This window comes from Dromaius novaehollandiae, chromosome 11, assembly GCF_036370855.1.
Source record: "Dromaius novaehollandiae isolate bDroNov1 chromosome 11, bDroNov1.hap1, whole genome shotgun sequence".
Taxonomy (NCBI): domain Eukaryota; kingdom Metazoa; phylum Chordata; class Aves; order Casuariiformes; family Dromaiidae; genus Dromaius; species Dromaius novaehollandiae.
This window is the reverse complement of record NC_088108.1, coordinates 19,064,521-19,085,847: the sequence shown is the minus strand read 5'-3', so window position 1 is coordinate 19,085,847 and position 21,327 is coordinate 19,064,521. Positions and strand designations below refer to the sequence as shown.

General features: G+C 36.6%; 3 long non-coding RNA genes across 9 annotated transcripts in view; 2 read left to right on the top strand and 1 right to left on the bottom strand.

Annotated features, from left to right (window-relative positions):
* The window catches only part of LOC112981744 (uncharacterized), a 148,718-nt gene that overhangs the window by 59,795 nt on the left and 67,596 nt on the right, over positions 1-21,327 (bottom strand). For 2 of the 7 annotated variants that reach the window (XR_010391058.1, XR_010391061.1), the window contains exon 6: positions 862-1,097. The exons of 3 other annotated variants lie outside the window; for them this stretch is intronic. This is a non-coding gene — a long non-coding RNA (uncharacterized LOC112981744). Of the gene's footprint in view, positions 1-861; positions 1,098-12,506; positions 13,467-21,327 lie in introns of those variants that run through there. 2 more of the 7 variants (XR_010391060.1, XR_010391065.1) reach the window with 2 other exon arrangements.
* Positions 1-21,327, top strand: part of LOC135329558 (uncharacterized) — a 146,413-nt gene that overhangs the window by 78,464 nt on the left and 46,622 nt on the right. The window lies entirely within an intron of this gene.
* LOC112981746 (uncharacterized) lies at positions 13,141-17,337 on the top strand. The gene is made up of 3 exons (XR_003258803.2): positions 13,141-13,305; positions 15,477-15,716; positions 17,084-17,337. It is a non-coding gene; the product is annotated as an uncharacterized LOC112981746 (long non-coding RNA).

The following is a 21,327-nucleotide window of genomic DNA, read 5'->3' as shown; positions in this document are numbered from 1 at the left end:
GATGATTCTCTGAAAAGTCAATTTGATGAAACTCATAGGAAATACACAATTCAAAGGAATGAATAATCCTGTATTACTGAAGAAAGATGCTTTATATAGGTTCAACTAGGGAATTCTTTCCAAGTGACTGGAAAAAGCCATGTTTCATTATGGAAGTAACAATAAGAAACAGAAGCTCAGAAAAATATCAGGGTCTTTGCAACTGAAGTTCTTTTTTTCTGAAGTGATAAAAATGCTTCCCAACTGGAAGCATATTGAAGGGCCTTCTCAAGATTTTCTGTAAAATTGTTCTTGTGGCAATGTGAGAGCTGCTCAATTACTGAGAATTTTGATGAAGGAGTCAATTTATGGTTGTCCTTCTCTGCTCTGAACTATAAGGATTTGTACTTAAGTCTGAAGAGCTAGCCACAGTGGCTAGCTCCTCAGTCCTGGGTGAGCAAAAGGATTAGTTTCAAATCGGGTCACAAGTTCAACAATGAATCTTTTTTGGCTACAATAGAGAAGAAACAGATGTTCTGCTTATTTATACTAATTTAGGTGATGAAAAGTAAGTCGTCATTTCCTGAAAACACTAAGAAAAAGAGCTGGCTACTTATTCAAGAAACCTTGCTGAGGTTTTGTTTGTGTTTCAAAGAATCAAGTTTTTGTGATAGTATGAGCCAGTTAAATGTGAAAAAAGTAGTTGTAAAGGAAATATGCATTATCACAAAGGCACAAAACAATTCCTCTTCTTTGGATAATCCTTCATGAGAATGTTATTTTTATGCACTAAGCCTGGAACAATATCAATAACAACTTTTCTTAGCAACAAGAGGTTAGTGAATGAAGCAGATTAATCACAAGCATTTTAGTTCTTTTTACCCATGTTAGCATCAATTGTTGATGTACTGTTGCAATCCACACAGACGGCTGGATCCTGTGCTCAGTGTTGTGCTGAAGCAGGCTTGCTTTTTGCAGAAACTGTGCCAAGATTCTCAACAAGTGAATTCAGTTTTGGAGATGTTCCAGAAGACAATCAAACGGTGGCTATACGACATCAGCGAGTACTGCGCTGAAGTAGGAGCAGCTCTGTGGAGTAAGACAATGAAGAGGTATCCCTGCATTTGGGGGAGGAAGGGAGAACTTTAAACTAGTTCTTGTCCAGTCCTGTAGGTTTTAAAGTCCTATGGTGATTAGGACACATCAGGTGAGTCCTAACCAGAACCGACCTCTGGCTTAGTTTCATCCAAGAGGAATACCTGCTGTGTGCATTGAGATCATTTAAAGATGTGAACCAATGTGCATCCACTAGTGGGAATGATCAGCAAGTGTGTTCCTCATGTGAACTAAATGGCCATGTGGATGCACCATTCTAGTAGACATACTGATATGTGTTGCATTATGCATCTCTCTCCATGGATAAATGCATTTTAAGCTTATGGTACCAGTTGTTTTACTCAAGATTTAATGGTGGTTTTGGAAGAAAGGAAAATGCAATTGTTAAGTTTTGGTAGTCGGTGTCTGTGACAACAGCTGGGATAATTTAACACTCTGGATGTCAGCCTTTATTTGTAAATGCTGAACCTGCTGTCTAAATAGTTTGAGCAACAAGAAAGCTTGTTGTAGGTCCATTTGTTTTGAAAAAAAGTTATGGGCAAGTGATCTTGCTTAACCGAGCTCTATTTAATCTAACTCTGCAAAATTATCTTGTACAGTAAGATCCGAGTTTCAGAAACTCTGCTAGTGAATCAAGTCAATGTGTTTCATAGCTATTTTGTTAGCATGTTTAGCTTGTTATGTGGTTACTTGTCCTTTCTGTTGGAAGAATGTTTCTTAATAGATCCTCTGGAGCTCTATAAAAGTCAGTAGGCCATAGATACAGCTTAACACTATTTTAATGGTAGAGACTTTAGCCCTCTATTGGAAAGATGTTCTCATTTTGTTTGTGTCCTTATTACATCTTTTAATAATCTTTTGGATTTAAAGCGTATGTGAATAAACACATTTCCTTCTTACATACCCTTCCATTTATTTTACTAATTCATATTGATGTTTTATATTTATACTTATGAAGCAATCTGTATTTTAAAAGCAGAAAAAGCTGATTGGAGTTGTCTAAATGTCTGTAAGCCCTACAGAAAATGACAAATCTGTTTTGTTCTTATACTGTTCAAAATCTGAAAATGGAACTATGCAACTCTTCAAAAAGTAGAATCTTAAACCATGAAATGCTTCATATGGGAACAAAGAGAACATACTCCCTCGATGCCTGATTTAAAAATAAAAAAAAAAAATAGGCAAAGCATCGATAGAAAGAGGATGTGATGTACCTCTGTTAATAGCAAAGCTGGCCTTGTTTTTGTTACAGATTTCTGTTCCCTTTATGAAGAGCTATTTGGTCTTTCAGTTGTTAGTTTCTTGAAAGACAAACATAGGAGCTGGCACTTCCGCTAACTTATTTGTGGTATATGTGATCTCTGTGATGAATCATGACGGATAATTAGATAATAGATGTTTTCAGCTAACAAGTACTACGCTTACTCAAACTCCTACATATGACCTCATGTTATGCACTTTTTTTTTTTGGCTTGGGCTTTTTATTTTACTTTTTAAAAATTGCAAGGGGGTGTATATTTTCTTAAAAATATATTGTTTTAACAGATGTTACATGACTAGTGTAAAATGGACATGTTTATTTCATTTTCATATGTGTATGAACACAGAGTAAGAGAAGCTGGAAAAATTACTCCTTTTTGAGAAAAAAGGTTGGTCAAAAGTGATTTCCACACGCACATGCACATCCCCCCCCGTTGATTTTTTTGGTTGCATCTATGCTCTAAACACATCTTGCCATACAGGACTTTCTCCATAATACAGAATCACACAGGTGGCTCTGTTGCAAGGTAGTAAAAAAAAATCAGCTGTTCCTTGCTGTCTCCCATGGCTGAGCCCAGTGGCTGATTCTCCTTTGCCTTTCCTTGCTCCGATCTATGTGCACATGCATAGAAGCAGAGTGAAAAGGATGATTCCCACTGTCATGCAGGAAAACTGTTTTTTCCTGTTATTAAGGTGATAATTTCTGTGCCTCACCTGGAGGTTTGGTGTGACTTGCCATCATTTCTTCCTGAGCGCCATGTGGGAAGCAACACGGTGTCACCCAGCAAGGCCTGCATCTCCCTAAGATCAACCTTGAGCCCCCTAAGAGAAGTTTAAGACTTGAACTTGTATACTTACGCATAGGCCTGCGGGCATTAACAACATAAATAGTTGAGGAGTTAGAACAAGAGTTCAGGTTCAGGCCTGAACTGAATGTCTTATACATATATATCTTGAAGTATACTTCCCTGTTTTCTTTTAAGGATGTGAAATCGTAAGATGTTTTGAGGACGTCTTTGTTGTTGTTATACCATTTCATATCAACATTGTCCTAGGAAAAAGTATTGATTCTCTTCTCTCTTTCTTTTTTTTTTTTCATTTCACTATGATTAGGTTTCATACTTTAAATGTATCCTGTTTTGCTTTTCTAAATCACTGAAGCTTGTTTCAAGTTCTTCTGTGTGAATGAAAAAAATACAGTATATCCAGCCATACCAGTTTTAATTTAATTGTGTTTCGTGGATTATTTACACAGTAGTTTTAAGATGAAACAGAACTACTAGGTATTTTGGGGATGCATCATACTCAAAAACCATGTTGAGTTTTTTAACTGTTTAAGTTTACATAGAATAAGAAATGTTCCTGTGAAAACTACTCAAATGTTTCGTCATGTTCTTGTTTTTTGATGGCTGATGGGAAGCAAGTGATGATACCAGTGGTCATCTGTGCCACACTAAAAGGGCTCCACTTTTCTGTCTCCTAATTGTGTCCATCTGATGATTGTTGAGAGGATTTGTCTCTAGATTAGTTACAAAATAAGTGCATTTTGAGAGACATGATGACTAGCTAACAGTATTATGCCGTCACAAAGCTACTCTTCTTGCTGAACAATTGAAATAATTGTGTTCAGTCTTTAAAAATGCAGTATTTCCTACCTTTGTCAAATGCTGTATAAATAACTATTTTTTATAAAGCCATTACATCTAATTGACTACGGTCAAAATGTTAAAAAAATAAAAAATAAAAAAAAATAAAAATAAAAAGTAGTAACTGCTCCAGAGCAGTTTAATGGAAGACTGTATTGCATTACATTTCAAGTATGGGCAATACAAAGAGTAAAAGGTAGAAAATGTGTTAGTTGCAGGAAAGGCAGAGTAAACTGCAAGCGAGGACAGAAAGTTTGAGGTGGGGTGGGAAAGTAGTAATTATGGGGTTAAAATAAAGTGAGAACAGCATATCTTAAGTGTAATTTTTGGTAAATTCTTACAAAGTACACCTAAAGTTTAAAGTCTGTAGACCATCTGAATGCTTGCATGACAAATTGCATAATGTTGCACAATGGTGCATAATCATGCAAGATATTGCATGATTGTATAGTATAACAGTGAAATACAAGCTATCTTTTGTATAAATATAACATTAGAACTGCACTGTTTGTAGTACTGAACAGTGATACCAATGTATAGGGGTTGAAAATTTGATTTTATAAATATCACATTAGATTTACGATGAAATAGGACTGAATTTATCTACTTACACTAGCTTTGATTTTGACTAGCTATATTAAAATTATAGAAAATAGCAGACTGGCCCAATTTCTTTCTCCTTACATTAGTAAATGGTCAAAAATACCTTGCTAGTGTAAATAATTTCCTTTCTCTTCAGAAACAGGCAATATGCATGACTCATTTAGGAAAATGAATGTTATATAGATATGCAAAGTATTATGATTTTTGTACCATGTGCTGAAGAAAAGAGTACCTATCTTTTCTCAAGATTAAGGTTCTTGCCTACAGATAAGATCAGTATGGCCAGTCTCAGGTCTTTGATTTTAACTTTGCCTTGCAAACTGAGCGCTAAGGTGCCACTCAGCATTCTCTAATAATTTAACATCTGTCCGCTGATAACTGGTTCATCAGCCTTTCCTCTACCTGTTTTCTTCAGTTAGGCAAACTAAGAAATAGCAGCAACTGAATGTTTTCATTTGTATTCTTTCTAGTTTATTGTAGAAAATGCCAAAAGTGCCCTTTTCTCCCTGGGAAGTATGCAATTTTTCCCTGCTAGTGAGATTTCATACATGTTAGAGCATGCTGAATATAAGAGCACAGTGCAACTAAGATTACAAATATAAAGTTATTTCTATTGCTAGGAAGTGATGAACCATCTATGCAAAGTGCTGATTTTTCTTCTAGAACTATCCAATGTATCTTTTAAAAGTTTTCTTAAGTTTAGGCCATAAAATTAATTCCTTACTAGTTAAGGTCAAAATCTGCTGCAAACTAATGTACTAGGTCAGCTTAAGACAATGCATCTATAGTTGAATTAACAGAAAAACAGATTTTTTCTGGTAAACAGGATCTGTTTTCGCTCCACTGTAGTATACTGTTTGCAACATAATTTAGACAATAGCTCTGATTACTTTGTTAATTTTCCTTAAATGTCACATCACTGTGGGCAAGCTCCCAGTTTCATTTCCCTGTCCTCCAGCTCAAGGATTCTCATCCCAAGTCTTACTGCTCTTGCAATGAGATCCTTCCCTGGCAGGTAATGGACTGGGGTGGGATGACAGCAGTAACTTCTGCTCCTTTTTCTGAGTGCCATTGTGGCTACTGCAGTGCACTGCCTGGGGAATGCTGCCTCTGCAGGTAGCTCCAGGCGGCATGCTAAAACATAAATATGGTATCACTTCTTTTAAGGAGCTGCTAATGTTCACCCCACAGAAAGGGTTTGCTCAAATAGAGTACATACAGCTCTGGTTCTTGCGCTGTGCCCACTGAGTGCAGAGCTGCATTAGAAAAGCTCAGGTTAATACTGAACAAATGTGTGCATCTCCCCAGTGTGGCTAGAGCTGTATTGTTACAGGATTTGGCCAAGGAAAAATTTGGCCACGTCATTATGATGCTGTGCCTGTGCTAATTAGCTCTAGACATCAGTCCTTGCCTCTCTAACTGTGTTTGGCACAGTCACTGATTGAGTAGTTGTGATGCTTCTACTGTAAACTTAGCAGTCTGTGTGTCATGCAATATTACGCATATATATGTGTATGTATGTGTGTGTGATATATATCTCTTCCATGTTATCTTTATGGAGGACGGGTCTTTTAAAATGGTTTTGCTAATTCTTGAGGGACTGATGAGAACGGCAGTCCTTTACTGTAAATGGCTGGATGTTCTGAATTGACTGCAAACAGTCTGTTCTTAGGTCACCCAAAAAGGTTAATTAAAATTTTGGGCTTATTTTCTTCTTAATTTTTATTTCCTTTAAAAGTTCCTACAGCTAAATTCCATTTTTAACCTTTTTTTTTTTTTTTTTTTTTTTTTTTTGGCAAAGTCATTTAGTAAGCTGGGTTGAATTTTGAAACAAAACTTGTCTGGAAACAAGTTGCAAACACAAATTTTGGCAACTTCCTCCCCCCAAGAACGAATATGTCTGCTGAAGTAATATAGTTACATCTTGTGAAACATTTTCACAGGGAGTCAGCATACAAATCCTGAAATCTGCCATGGCTTGAGAGTTACAACAACACTGAAAAAAATTAATGTCTATGTGTACTATTTTGAGCGTAGATTTTTTAGCAGTGGAAAGTATTATCTATGACTAATGAAAATCTCTGTGGAGCTTGTTATACAATGAAGATTGGTCGCGAACTTGAATATATTCCTACAACTTGGCAGCTCTGAGCAGTTTACACTTCTGAAAGTTACTGCCGTATCAATAGAGATGCAGTACTGATATTTTTTCCTCTAGTTCCTGAAATAAGGTAAGTTATTTAAACTACTGCTATTTTAACTTAAGTTAAAAGAAATTTAGATGAACTTCCATGCAACAGTCTAGAAAAATGCACAAATGAACAGAGGTTTAGCTGGTCCTTGAACTGCTGTAATAGAATTTTAAATGTCATTTGAGTGGACCCTTCTGTAGCTAAACTGCTAAAATAGGATTATTCTGGAAGTACCCTATACATATGCAAATAATAAGATAACAGTAGAGAAGGTCCCATTTAGAACCTGACTTTAACCTTTCCCCCCTCCAAAAATTGCTCTTATTTGGTACAAATGTTTTCAGAAACAGGATGGCTTTTCAGAAATGGATGAGAATTAGTGTGTGTCCCTACCATGGACTGTGGAGCAGGGTCAAAAAGCAGAGTGATTTGAACTGCAAATTAGACAGTGATTTCGAGAAATACGTCATGACACAGAGCTATCAAAAAATGGTAATTGAAGAGAAGAGACCAGGGAAAAGGTCAGAACTGCATTCTTAGCTGTATGAAGTTGTCATACAACAAGCATAACTTAATTTTAATGAAACAATAAGACTCCACAGAGAGGGATGAACAGTCAGGTAAATAATACTACTTCAATAAGGTCCTAAAGGTTGCAGACCTAGCTGCAAAGTTAGATTTTGCTTATCACTGTATAGCACAGTTTGTCACAATATCATTATGCCCTGGAGTACCACTAGTGATGTAGTGAAACTACAGTATAGGAGTATGATATACAAAAGCAACAAGGATGCCTCTCACTTTCCCTGTGGTTTGGAAAAAGAGAGAGAGGGAGAGAGAGAACCCCCAAAACACAAGCATACATGCATAGAGAGTGCATCAATGTACACAGAGAGTACAGATATGTACGTACAGAGTACATAGTTGATCTTTTTTTCAGAAGCAGATAGGGTCCTCTGCTCACTGTATTGAGGTTGTATCAGACTACTGTGTTGTCAGAGATGAAAAAAGCTCTTCAAGATTTGAAATTTTATTTCAAAGTAGGATGACCAAGTGAAAGGAAAATTTGCATGGAAACACAAACAGCTATTTTCATTACGATGATGAAAATCTGTGATTCTAAACAAAGCGGTTGTTAAGTGCCCCCTACTCATATCAGACTCTTTTGACATGAAATTATTCAAAAAGATGAAGCAGAAATCCAGGCTTATGTGAGCTGTGTGTCCTGTAGATGAAACTCCAAGCAAAAGAGCAGGGGAAGAAATCATGTGAATTATATCCAACTACCCCTTGGCCAAATACACTAATATACTGAATTATAGCATTTAAAGAAAACAGTAGGGGGCATTAGTTTCAGTGAAATCAGTTCTTAGCACTGTTTTTAATATATACAATGCTACATATTCAACTATGAGCAATGAATTATTATGCTCTATAATTTATTGGTGTATCAAAAGAAAAGTCTTAAAACATTTGTTAAGTTACTGCCATGTGAATTCTTTTTAAACTGTATGTAATGCATAAAGGAAGATTTAATTTAACAGCATGCTAAGCTGTGCTCAGTTTAATTACCATGATGTTCCTCTAGCAAGAAAGGGGAAAGCAAAAATATCAGTATAGTTGTAGCATATATATTGATTCATAATTTCTAAGGTCTCAATTTCTGACCCACAGACATACTTATGTTGCATAGTGACAAATATGACCCTTATTAATATAGTATCTCGTGCCCTCAGACTATGAATTAACAAATGTAGCTTGAAAGTAGCTTATGGGAATAGTCAGGTAATAGCTGTGATGAACAAAGGCACCGACATAACATTCAGTTGGTTCACCTGGCTGAGTTTCAGAAGGTCTGCATTTTGTCTTGGTTACAACTGAATAATTAAGTCAGCTTTAAAAATGCTTGAAACTGCTCTCTCTCTCTGTGTGTCTCTGTCTCTCTCTCTCAGTCTCTCTGTCTTTGTTTATTTGTTCCATCAACTCTGGTTAGTTTTTGTTGTTTCCAAAGGCTGTTCTGAAATATTCATGATCTTATAACAGAATATTGCTGAAATCCACTCTTAAAAACAAGCAAATATAAACTTTTGAGAAATGAAGATAAGGAAAATGTTATTCCAAAATACATCCATGTATTTGCCAGTACTTGAAAAATATAGTATTTCTCAAATTTTGTTCTTTATATTAAAATGGCCTTCAATAATTCATATCTTTAACAATTTCTAATGTGTGAAGAAATACTACACATCATGATGCATTCTATTAAGACTACTGCCATTTAAAATCACTGATTTAAAATCTGTAGATATTTGCTTGAAGGAGCTGAATGGCAGTGTATTTCTAGACATTTGTTTTATACAAGGGTTCAAAAAAACTAAAATCACAGCTAATTATAGCTTAAAGTAGTAGCTCAAGAGTATTGCCTCTGACTGAATGCCATGTCTTCTGCAAATATGTTGTCCCTTATTCTTTAGCTTTTACTTCAGTGTTACGAATATGTTCTTGGATAGTGAACAGAGTCATCTTTGGTTCTAAGATTTTGTTTGTTTTTGATAAATCCAGTGATATTAAAACTCAGAGTCTTGAGCCTCAGTGTAGTTAATCAGTTCTGTAGAATAAATGAAATCTGTTGTCTATATTCAAGTCAATAGTTATAACTGAGAAAAAGAGAGAACGCATCATAGCAGTATGGATCCCTGTGCCATCAACTTACATAATTTTACCTTGTGGAATTTTGTATTTTAAAACTTTTAAAACAGTGATGGGACACCTATGGATCCAGCAGTGTTCTGCCAAGACTCAGTTATAAGGCGTCTGCTGTAAATCACCCTTGCTCTAGTAGCGATGAAATCTGATGCTGTTTACCACAAGCTCACACTCCTCAGCGTGACCTTATAAATGATATAATGGGCTTCCATGCAAGTGGTGTGGTGACTAACAACATCAAGTGTGCTGAGTCAATTTTAAGATACTTTTCCGACTGCCCTCCCTGCAAAGTCACCCGGGGGAGATTAACTCAAGTTTTTTGGTTTCTTCCTTGCTTTGAAAGTTGAAGTAAGCCTTAATTGCACTAATGTAATGTAACATAAAACTGATGCCTTCAGTATGTTTGTCTTAACTACTTGAAATTTAGGAAAGCATCTCCTGTGCTAACAGGAGATAAAAGCAGCAAAACTTACTTTTGCTCTGCAAGACAGCAGATACAAGTTGGAAAACACCCAGGGGAATATCTCTTCTTATTCCAAAGCCCTTTTTTCCTTAGATGCCTTGCAGAGTAGTCCTGATTATAAAGTTAGAGGAGGACTGCTCTCACACTGTTATAGCTTGAGTTTCTTTTATTATGTACCTATTTTATCATGTACTACTTGATGCCCTGAGAGTATTTTGTCTCTAATCAATGTCTTTTTTCTTTTGTAGTGTTCTAATTCTGTATCTTAACTTTCTTTTGTCCTTAAATCCTAAAAATAATTGCACCTATCCTAATTTCTTTTTAATTCTTTATTGCACTAGCTGATAAATAATCATAGTGTCAAATACTGCCTGTCCTAGTGTTTTTCAGTTAGTATACTAACTGAAAGAGAGAATACTCTGGATAGCTAATTAAGCTTTAACATGTGGAAAATTACTGATAAGGGGAGCAGTTGCCAAAAACTGCATTACCAGTTATCCGTATATTAAAGTTGACTAGCTTAAATATTGATCAAGTCAAACAGAAGAATGAATGTCAGATACTGAGATGGATTTTAAGCAGCAGAAAAGAACTTCATTTAGTGTTGTAGTTTCTCTCCTACCTCTTATGTAAGTCATTTAACCCATTCTAATGGCTCCAAACATACGCCTTACAATCTCACAAATGTCACAAAATTCACAGAATCCTAGTGGGAAATTTCAGCTTATCCTGTCAGTTCTTCTCTGACATGCCAACAATCTATCACTGCGTTCCCGATTTGTTTTTCCATTTGTGAGATAATCTCTTCTAACCTTTCTAGTCCTTCTCTGAAGTTTTACAGAACAATGGCAATTGCATTGCTACTCAGACTTGTCTTTTTTTCCCTTCCCAATCCAGCATTAAACCAAAAGTCAGCCTTTGTATTTGACAAATGAGTTCCATTGTTCTAGAAGTTATGGGTCCAGGGAATGTTCTTGTGTTTGATTCTTTCCAAAATTGTGTTTTGCATTTTTTTCTTATATGTTTTGCAGAGCAAAATTGCTCTTCAGAAACACAGGATTTCCCCCTCTACCCCCACCCCACCCCATTGTCTAGCTGGGGCTTGCTGGCTCATCTGCTACCTATCACATGTGGATTTTTTTTTAAACCCATAGTACCCAATTCTAAAATCTTAATTTGAAATAAAGTGTGAATTTGCCATTTGAAGTATTCCAGCATGATGTTGAGGGGCTGCAGTTGTAGGGACTATAGGAATCAAATGTCTGGGCCAGTTTTTCTGTGGTTTCCTTTAACTCTGCTTTGAAAATTTGACCAAACTGACCTGTTAAACCCTGAGTGCAGGATGGGATAAGGAAGGGATGGTAAAGAATGCCCACAGATCGTGGGCTGGTGGCCCTGCAGTGGGTGAACTGTCAGTCAGAGGTGCAAGGACGTTCTGGAGTCTGGCAGTGGTAATCTTGGAGAAGGCCAACCCAATCTTTCAGCTAATACTTGTTCATTTTTTATGTATCTTGGGTTTTCTGCCAGACCTGGAATGTATTGAACAGTTAAGTTATGCCTATACTGTGCCATACTTTGTACTAATCTATGTACTATGCTGGCTTTGATATTTTGTGTATTGTTGAACAATATAACCTTTTGTTCGAAATTAAAGCTGTCCGACCATCTAATTGTGTATCTGCAGTTGTTGTATGGCCAATGTTCTGACCTAACATTAATATCAGCCATTATGTAATTTATGACCATTTTTTCTTCATTTGTTTCTCAAATTTTCTAATTTTCAGTTGTGACCTAAATATCATACCAGCCTCCATATACTGCCGTATATCTGAAAAGGGGAGCATATTCACCTGGTTGCCTTTCCGAGATTCTCAGTAAAGTCCACAATAATTTCTCCAGTGTCTCCATCATGTTTAGATATAATGACATATTTTTGTTTTGTTTTTTAACTCTTATATGCCAACACCTGTTTTTGGTTTTCTTTAAATAGGACAATGATGTACTCTATTCTACAATTTTATTGTTTTGATGAAGGGGTTTCAAGTAGCTTTTATCTTCTGTGGCATCAATATCTATGCCCTACCTACATAGGCAGAGATGTGGTACCCACTATATTTTCATGCGTGAGAATGAAAAAGACAAAAGATTTTGTTTTGTAAAAGTATACATTATAGAAGTTTCAAAGTAGGTAATTCTGGAATTGGGTCTAATCCTTTGTATCAATTTGTGGAGGGACAAGAATAGGAAAAGGAGAGAACACAGGAAATGTATTTTTTCATCACTCCTCCAAGCGGAGAAAACTCAAAAAACCCTACTACCATGGAAATATCTGCTTTTTTTTCCCCCAACATAATAGGGAACTTATGTTGGATCCCTAATACTTCTTCTTTTTTTTAATCCAATTGGTTGCAGCTGTAATGAGAGGGAACAAATGTTTTGCTGCTTTTGCTGCCAAATAATAGATTACATTTGGAAGCAAAAGACTAATGAAAAAAAATACTGTTTAGAAACATAGTGATTGCAAAGCTTTAGGCGTAAGAAAAGAAACTTAACTTTTTTTGGTGAAGCATATTGGACTCTAAAAATATAGATTTTAATTTTGACACGCAGTGTTAATTTATATGTAATACAGTTTTCCTGAGGATTCAATTTTTCACGATGGCAGTGATCCTGAGCTTCATGCTTTCTGCAGGCCATAATTTATCTATTTAACAGCAGCAGCCATCTGTTTGGAAACTCATGACCTCTAAGGCTGTGGCAGGGTGGGGGGAAAAAAGGAGAGCCGACTAGAAAAACGACATGCCCTGTGGAGGGACAGTAGACACGGTATTCCTAATTCTCTTCAAATGTTCAGTACTGGTGAACAACATTCTCTGTAGATGCACTGAAGTGACTTTTTACACAGGTACTACCATACAACAAATCCAACTGGGGCATGAGAATTTAAATTGTGTTAGGATTTTGGTGTCTCAAATAGTGGTATGCAGTAAGAGCCTTTCTCCTTGCCACAGCTTGCAGGAATTTCGGATAACCTGTTTGGTTAGTTTTGACTTGAACTTGTAGGCTTTGGCAAATTCAAAGGTTGAACTTGCTGAAATTCACTGAACTGTGTAGAATTATCAGTATTTGGCTTTTATGAAAGCACTGGCAGGCATATTACCATTGCTCTGACAGTTCAGGCTTTAGAGTCCTGCTGGGGATTTCTGGAAGAATTCTGAAAACTGCTAGGTGCAGAACTTGCCACGTCTGACAGATTTCACTTACATGCTGTCATCTGTTTTAAATGTCACAGGATATACAGAAGCCCAAAGCTGCAGAACTGGCTCTTCTGGACTGCAAGGTGAATTAGTAGCCCTGACAGCGAGCTGTACAGTTACTGTCATGCAAGCACAGCCAGAGGTGTAGGCAGTGGGAAATCTGGGAGACCAGAAGAGGAGGACACTGGGTGTGGTTTGTAAAGAATTGTGAAATACTCTTCTTGTTTGTCAGCAGTGGCAATTCCTAATGATGAACAGAAAAAAATGAACATGAATAGACAAAGATTAGAAAACCTTAATTAGAGAAACAGAGTTTGGGCATTAGTTTCACTGCTTGTGTTCTTTACACATAGCGTACCCTAACTCTGCCATTAATAAACATAAATATATTGATAATAAGGTTGTTGATATTTTAAATGTATGTGGAACAGTTATTCAGCAATCTGATTCCCATCTATGGTATTGAAAGACTCATTAAATAACTGTGCAACAGGAAGTAATTGATATTACAGTGTCTGACCACCTGACATGCATGTCTGTACATATATAGTTGAGAACTATATGCAGAGAGAACTGAGAACTAACGAGTGGACTCTGTTTCTTACTACACCAACACTATGCTTAAGAATCTATACACTTTAACTTCTGTTGGGAATATGTGGATCAGGCATTCTTGGAGTGATGTGCACAGAAATGGAAAAAGAATGAGAAAGTGGCTGTAGAGATCCTGAATGACTAGCACCTAAAGGGCAAAGCTGCAACCTTCTGTTGGTTATAAACAAAGACTGGATTCACTCCTTGCCAGTTCAGCCTCTGTGGTCAAGCTGAAGCCTAGCTGGCTGCATGCTTTTAGGTGGTAAAATAAAGGGAACATATGCTTTCCTGAACAGTAATGAAGCATGTTTTAAAGTATTACATTCATGGAAAAATACACCTATTTCAGTCTTTTAAAAGCTAATGTATACCTGGACTTTTAAGTTTCTATTATTCTTAATATGTCTATAAAATAGAATTAGTATAAAAGCAGAAGGCTGACAAGAACTTGAAGACTTTTTTTGATTGGACATCATGTAGGTATTGTGCTATCCTTTCACTATGCACAGAGTACATACTGAAAGGGAATTCAGATGATTAAACTTGCAAGTTGCAAATGGTTGATTTTATTCACCACCTATAAAATAGTTTAATCTGGAACAAATTAAACTCTAATTAATAATCTGTTCATCGTTCACATGAATTTGAACTTGCTTAGTGATATTTCTTCTAATTTTCTGAATATATCCTTGGTTCTGCTGCTATGAGGCCTTTTGGAAAACACACTCATAGAAGTGCAGGTGTATTTAGCAGGTATAACAAAGCTATGGTAAAGGTACAGGTGTACACTGCAGGTGTGCACAGCTGGTTTGTCAAGTGATACTTGCATAGACTAGAATGAACTATATATGAATAGGGAGATTTCTGAATTAAGGGCTTTCGCGTTGCCCTTCCTCAGTCGTTTTTTTCTCCAGCCCCAGACAAAACGTGCCATTTTACTGGAGTTCGCGGTGCCTCCTTTCTCCATGTTATTGCCTCTCGCAGATGGCATCATTTCATCATGTGCACCGAAAGTGACAAGTGACGCCATGGCACTGACTCTATTGTCTGCGGCTGTGCTAGCTGTGATGAATATATAAATCGGTATGGCAACTTTCTTTGGCTCGGCCTTAAATGGCAGAGGGTGAAGTAAGAAAATATAGAGAAACTAATGTAACACTTCAGATGCTACTGCTGTGAATTTGAGCATGAAGGCTGTATCAGTAATATCGTTATTGGTCCCTAGGTAGTAGCACTGATAACATTTTGTTTCCAGTGTGCCAGGGAACATAGAGACCTACAGCTGACTCACTGGCTGATGTTGTCACTTTGGCACATGAACAGTTTGTAAAATGCTGCCAGTTCTGCCTTGCTGCGTTTGATATGTTGGCCCAGGGCTTTTGAACTCCTTTCCAGAGCTGACAATTTTCGTGGAACTATAACCTGTGGATGCCACAACACTCAACTCTCTGAAATTGTGAGATATGGAAGTATTTGATCTGTTGTCTATACCCAAAACACAGCGTGAAAGGTTTTTTGCTTTGTTTTCTTTTTATGCTAATGCTTTTTCCCCCTCCTCTGTTGTGATAGACAGTGAATTTTGTTGAGGGGTGGAAATGTGTTGTGAAAGACCTTGGTGTTTTTCTGCTTATTGTATTTTATTTTTCATTGGTGTTTCTAGACTTGCAAGAGATGGACAATATGGTGGAGGCAGCACTGAGAGGAGGCAATGCCAAGATTTGCTCTAGCTGGATGATTTAGAAATGGTTTGATGAGTGATCTACATCTGTGCTTGGTGGCTGGGGAAGTTCATTGATGCCTCTATGCATCTGGACCCGATCTTGACAGGGAAATACCCGTACTACTTAGCAGCAGGAGTGATAAACAGAATAGGACATCAAAATAGAACACACGACCTCAGGTATCACTTGGATTAATATCTGGGCCTTTTGTATATTCTAGATTCCTCTCATTTTTTCAAATATCTGAGATATTGAACAGATGAAGAGGAAAAAAACTATACAAGATGGTATTTTCTTTTTCTTAATTTATTTCAAGTTCTTGCTTATATTGCTTGGTTATATTGCTTTGGCGAACTATCTATTTAAATAGAATCAGTAAAAATCATATTTAAATCTAATGAATGGTTTTGCTACTTCTTGCTACTCACTTAACCAGGTTTGTTTCATTAAATACAAAGTTAGTATGTCTAGAAAGATATGGGATCTACAGTGAGAGCTATATAGGAAATCAAACATTTGTATCAGTAATTAAAATCAGTTTGAATCAGTGAAATCAGACAGAGTTTTTAGGTTTTCAGTTATTACTTCTGAAATATTACCATATAAAGATTGGCTACAGCTATATAATTCTAATTATTCTGAAAACTAGATCTGATTAAAAGTTCTTGAGTGAGATATTGGTTGGTGAATTTTGGTTGGAAAAAATAGATTTCATCAAAACTGAAATGAATCATAGAAGGCAACCTCCCCCACCACACACACCTTTTGACAAAGTACAAGCAGGCTCTAATGGCAATAGTCTGGTCCTTAACTCTGGAATAATTTTGCTGTATGTTGCCACTCTAACAGTATCAAAATACAAAATACTATTTGCATTACAAAATGGTGGAGTTTTTTGTGTTTCCCCTTCTGTAAAGACCTTACAAAAGTCAATTTTACATCCTGAACAGAGGATTATTTTCAGAGCTTGTTTTCAGTTGAAAGGGAAATCTATAGAAATTCCCCTTCCTCTCATAGTGTGGCTGTTCTCTGTTCTCTGCAATGGTTTTGTTTGCAGTATACAGAATTCTGTTTTTTAGCCCCCCGTGCCCCCCCCCAAGAGAATTGAAATTTGGGATCATTTGGGAGTGGAGAACCCCAATATAACAACAACAACATCCTCCAGGTAAATAATTGTTTGGTTTTGCCTGCAATAACACTTCTCCAGCAATTTCCCTGTACACAGTGACCTAATAAACCACTGGAGTATGTTTCCTCTAGCTACCCTTTTTAATAGATATTTTTCAAAGAAATCTACCAGTAGATCTTAAGACTCTTGAGTGATGACTAGTTTATTAAGCAGGCCTCATAGCTCATCCACATCCTCTGAGATCATTCACATGTAGAATGTAGGGAAATGAGGTACTCTTTAAAGTTTTGAGGTAAGTGGAAATTCACCCTGAGGATCAAGGTCATGCATGCAGCAGAAAGTGTGCTTCTAAATATCTGCCTTTTCTGTTACGCAGGACTTTGTTTTATGTTCTCATTGTCTCTGTTCTTGTCTCAGGATCCATTTTTTTTCACACCACTTTGTGTAGCCATGACCAAACCAGTCAGATCAAGACCCAGCCATTGGTAACTTCAAGAGACCTATTGCTGTTGAGAACAGCTTTCTTTCTATCTTTGCTTTCTTTGAGGAATTACAACTGGAGACTTGGAACAATAGTAGAAGACCTTAGTGAAGATGAGAAGAAGAAAAAGAGAGAAGTAGCATACTTGTGTATCTTCAGGTGGGATTCACTGTGCTTCATTTACTTTTTAGCTTGAAACTGGTTATGTGCAAATGGGAAAAACTCTTTTTTTTGGTTTGCAATGTCTTCTGTGGCAATCGAACCTGTCTGTGGCTAAATTCCAGCCACTAAAATCAGTAGAGATCTGCTGAACTCACTTGCTCTGTCACACCAGAATGAATCTGACCACATCTTGATGTACTTGATCAGTCAAACTTGCCTCCAAATACTTATCGTGAATGCAACTGAAGTCTCAAGTGCAGCAACATCAATTTGCTCTGCTTCTATTCTGAAAAGACCAACCTATTCATTCAGGTGCAATTTGCACAGGAACAGGGAAATGTAAAGAACAAACCAAAAACTTCCCCTAAGGTAGAAATTGTGCTTGAATGCACAGATGACTTTATCAGTATCTCTTACACCAGAGAGACCACAGAGGCAAAAAGATCCTTTTGTCTGAAATGTATTGTTTTAGGAAAGTGTATTTACTTTGTCACTCTTTATCAATCTTTCAGATTGTAGGAAACTTCTTTGCACTATTTGTGTTTTAATATATTCTGTTGCAGTGTACTGTTGTGAGCACTAGAATGAGCCTCAACTGCTAAATCTGGAGTAACTAATTAGCATTTCATACCAGGTATGACAGAATAAATGACGTTTTCTTGGTGCTTTGCAATCCTTCACAAAAGTATAGCGCTAAGATTTCAGCTTCTGTATCAAATTCTGCTAAATTGTCTTGTAAAATAAACCAAGTAAATCTGTGTAAAAGAACTATTCAGATGTCAAAGGCAAATGCAGAAAAAGTTAACCATAGAAGAGAAGCACCATTTCATAACAGGTAGGGATCACAATAGCTTCAGAGTAGCTGAAGATCTGAGTCCCCTAATGAGCTTCTATGTAATATTTCCTGACCTTGGCTAAACTGTTTACTCATTGTGCCCAAAGATGACCAATGAGTAACACTGCTGTACACATACAGTTTAAAAAGATTTAGAAAGAGCTGTGTAAGTGCACAGTAATTATCTTTCAAAACATTAACTCAAAATATAAATATTTCGGAATGAAGGCCTGCCCCTACAACATTGCTCTCTTCATGGAACATAATGCAGAAACTCAGGACAAATAAAGCTGGTATTGTCTATTCTAACATTCATGCCATCCGCTTTACAAAAGTAAGTGGTGGACAAATCAATATATAATGAATGACAATGAACAGATAATGGGGATGTATTTTAAATTAAAATGTGAATTTGAAACTAACTAGACATATTATACAAACAAAAATGTAAGAGGAGTCATTTTCTCTTTTTAGAGAAAAGATGTTGCCTAAGGGGAGACCTTGGTCTCACGGAATAGTAGGTTAAAATCTGCTGGGGCACCATTCTTTGAAGCAGAACGGAGAGAAGAGACAAATTTCCCAGGGGTTGCTTTGGCAGAACTTTGAAATAAAAATTCTTGTTGCGTGGGAGTACTTCCATCAGAAATGGTCTGAAACAGTCTTAGTTTTTTTGGACAACTTAATACATGATCCTGGAACTAAGATGTTGACAAAGTACATGCTTCAGCTTCTGCCTTGTTAGAAGTTACTACTCCTCTCAAGTTTGGCTGGTGTGACAGCTGCCTCAATGTTTTTCGCCTCAATGTTTCTGTACAGGCAAAATTTCACTCTTTGGGGTAAGGAGGGTCAGGTACAGAACGCTTCTGCTGTGAAAGTGAAAAGGGTGTGGAGAAATGGTAAAGCGGGATAGAGAACTGCAAAAGAAGAAAGAAGAGCCCTAGGAATTGAATTTGCTGTTTTGCTACTACCAGTAGAAAGCAGCTGGCTGTTGCTTCTAGGAAAGATTCCTTGCTTCCAGCAGTAGTGGCTACCCTTACAACACCCTGATTCCTCTCTTTTAGCAGCAGCTGCCAGCCTGACATGCCGAAGAAAAGAGGCCCGTTGCTCTTCTGCCACGCAGCAGCAGTCTCTACTCTAGGCATTTTACTGTACTGCTTTCACCAGAGCAGTATCCAGTTTAGTGCAGAGAGGGACAATACAGAGGCTCCTCCTCGGCCTGTGGAAGGGTTTGCTTCTGATTACCTCTTGAGTATTTGCTTTCAACTACACCTCAGTGGTCATGATACTTAAAACTTCAAGACCATTACCATTAAGATATTAGAAGAAAATTCAGAAACCTTAAAAATGAATGGATACAGTAAAACCAGATAAAATTAATATATTCTACTGTCCTATTCTGAGTTCCATCAACAAGTGTTTTTTATCTACTCATTACATAGCTTTTAATGATTTCTCCTTATCTTGCGGTTGACCACAAACCTTTTATTCATTACTTATTACTGATTTGAGAAATGATTTAACAGCTTATCTAAAATAATAGCCTGCACAATGAATGAAAAAATGATGTACATTTTTTCCATCTATATTCAAAGTACTTGCATTTGCGATTGTTTTTTGACAGAGCAGACGGTTTATTGAACACTTTGAGAAATATGCATAGCTACTCTTCTGCCATTAAGTAGACTTTCTTATTACCTCCTCATGACCCACTTTGTTACTTTTCTCAAGAATATAACATATTCTGAATTGAACGACTTATTGATATCAGTTGTTAGAGGAGCTGCATGTATTGAACCAAAGGTTTTGCTGCTGTGTGAAGTTTCTCTCTAGAATTTAATTTTGATCTTTTCTTGACCAACACAATCATTAGATAATTTATTTTTTTTCTTTCTCCTTGAAGATCACACAATTTAAATTTTATTATTAGAACCCAGGGCTTTAAGGAGTTTTATTTTTGTCTGAAAGCAATACTAGCCACTATCATTTACTGAAAATGCTCTTTTGTTTTTTTGGCTCTGTATATGCTGAAACCAGAGTGGATTTTTAAAGAACCAAATAATACTCCAAGAGCAGGGGAGAAAGGAAGATACAGATGAGGTATCTGAAAATCTTTTCTGTTGAGCTGTATTCTACCTTCTATATTGTTTACTTTACACCAAGTTTTTACTGTCTCTATTGCGCTTTACTCGAAATTTCATATTTTGATGACTTTATCTTGGTCTGTTTCACCTGCATTAGGAATTTTCTGAACTGAAAAAACAGCAACTGTCTTTAGATTGCTACTGCTTATGGAATGCTGTGCACAAACTGGATGGATTAACAGCATTTATCAAAACCTTAAATGTCCCCCACCGAAACCCACTCTGAAATTAAACCACCTTCTTCCCATTGAAATTGAAGTGTATTTTAATATTATTAGAGGAAAAGAATTTGCAATGAGCTCTACAGAAGTACATGTGCATTAATCTTGCAAAGTATAAAAAAAGACCTTGAAGGTTTTTATTTTACTTTATTCCAGTGCTTAATTCATGTTATGTAAGAAATATGTTTGTTATCAGTGTATACTGGAATATATCTTCATTCAGAAGGGAAGACCGTAATCACGTTTTTGACATTAAATCTTCCAAGCACAGACAAATGGAATAATTTGCCACTTAGCTTTCAAATCCTAATTAAAGGTAGTCTGTTGTAAAGGAAACTTGAACAACTCATATGAAACAAGAGCTGTTTGAAGGTTAATTAATTGATGTTAAGTACATAGCTGCTTTAGGTCCTAGAATGGAGTTGATCAAATATTCAGTGAGAAGAAAAACACTGGTATGTCTCTTTACAATGCAGACATGTTGAAATTTGAACAAGTTTAAGCATCAGTTTTTCAACTGATATTCAGTAAGGTACGATATGACATATTAGAATGTTATGTCTTTCTTTGCAGCTTCTCTCTTGCAAGTGAAAATGAGCAAAGATGATTTCAACATGATGAGAAGTTCATGTGTTCTCATCTCTACCTCTTGTGGCTGGAAGCCAAGCCCTCTGGGAATATTAACTTCCTTGGCAAAGAGAAGCAATTTAGCATTCACTCAATAGTATATAAGCAAAGTAACACACAGGGATAAACAATCAATCTAATGTCATGTGATTTAGACCAATGATTTCAGTAGCTAAATCATGTCACAAAATACA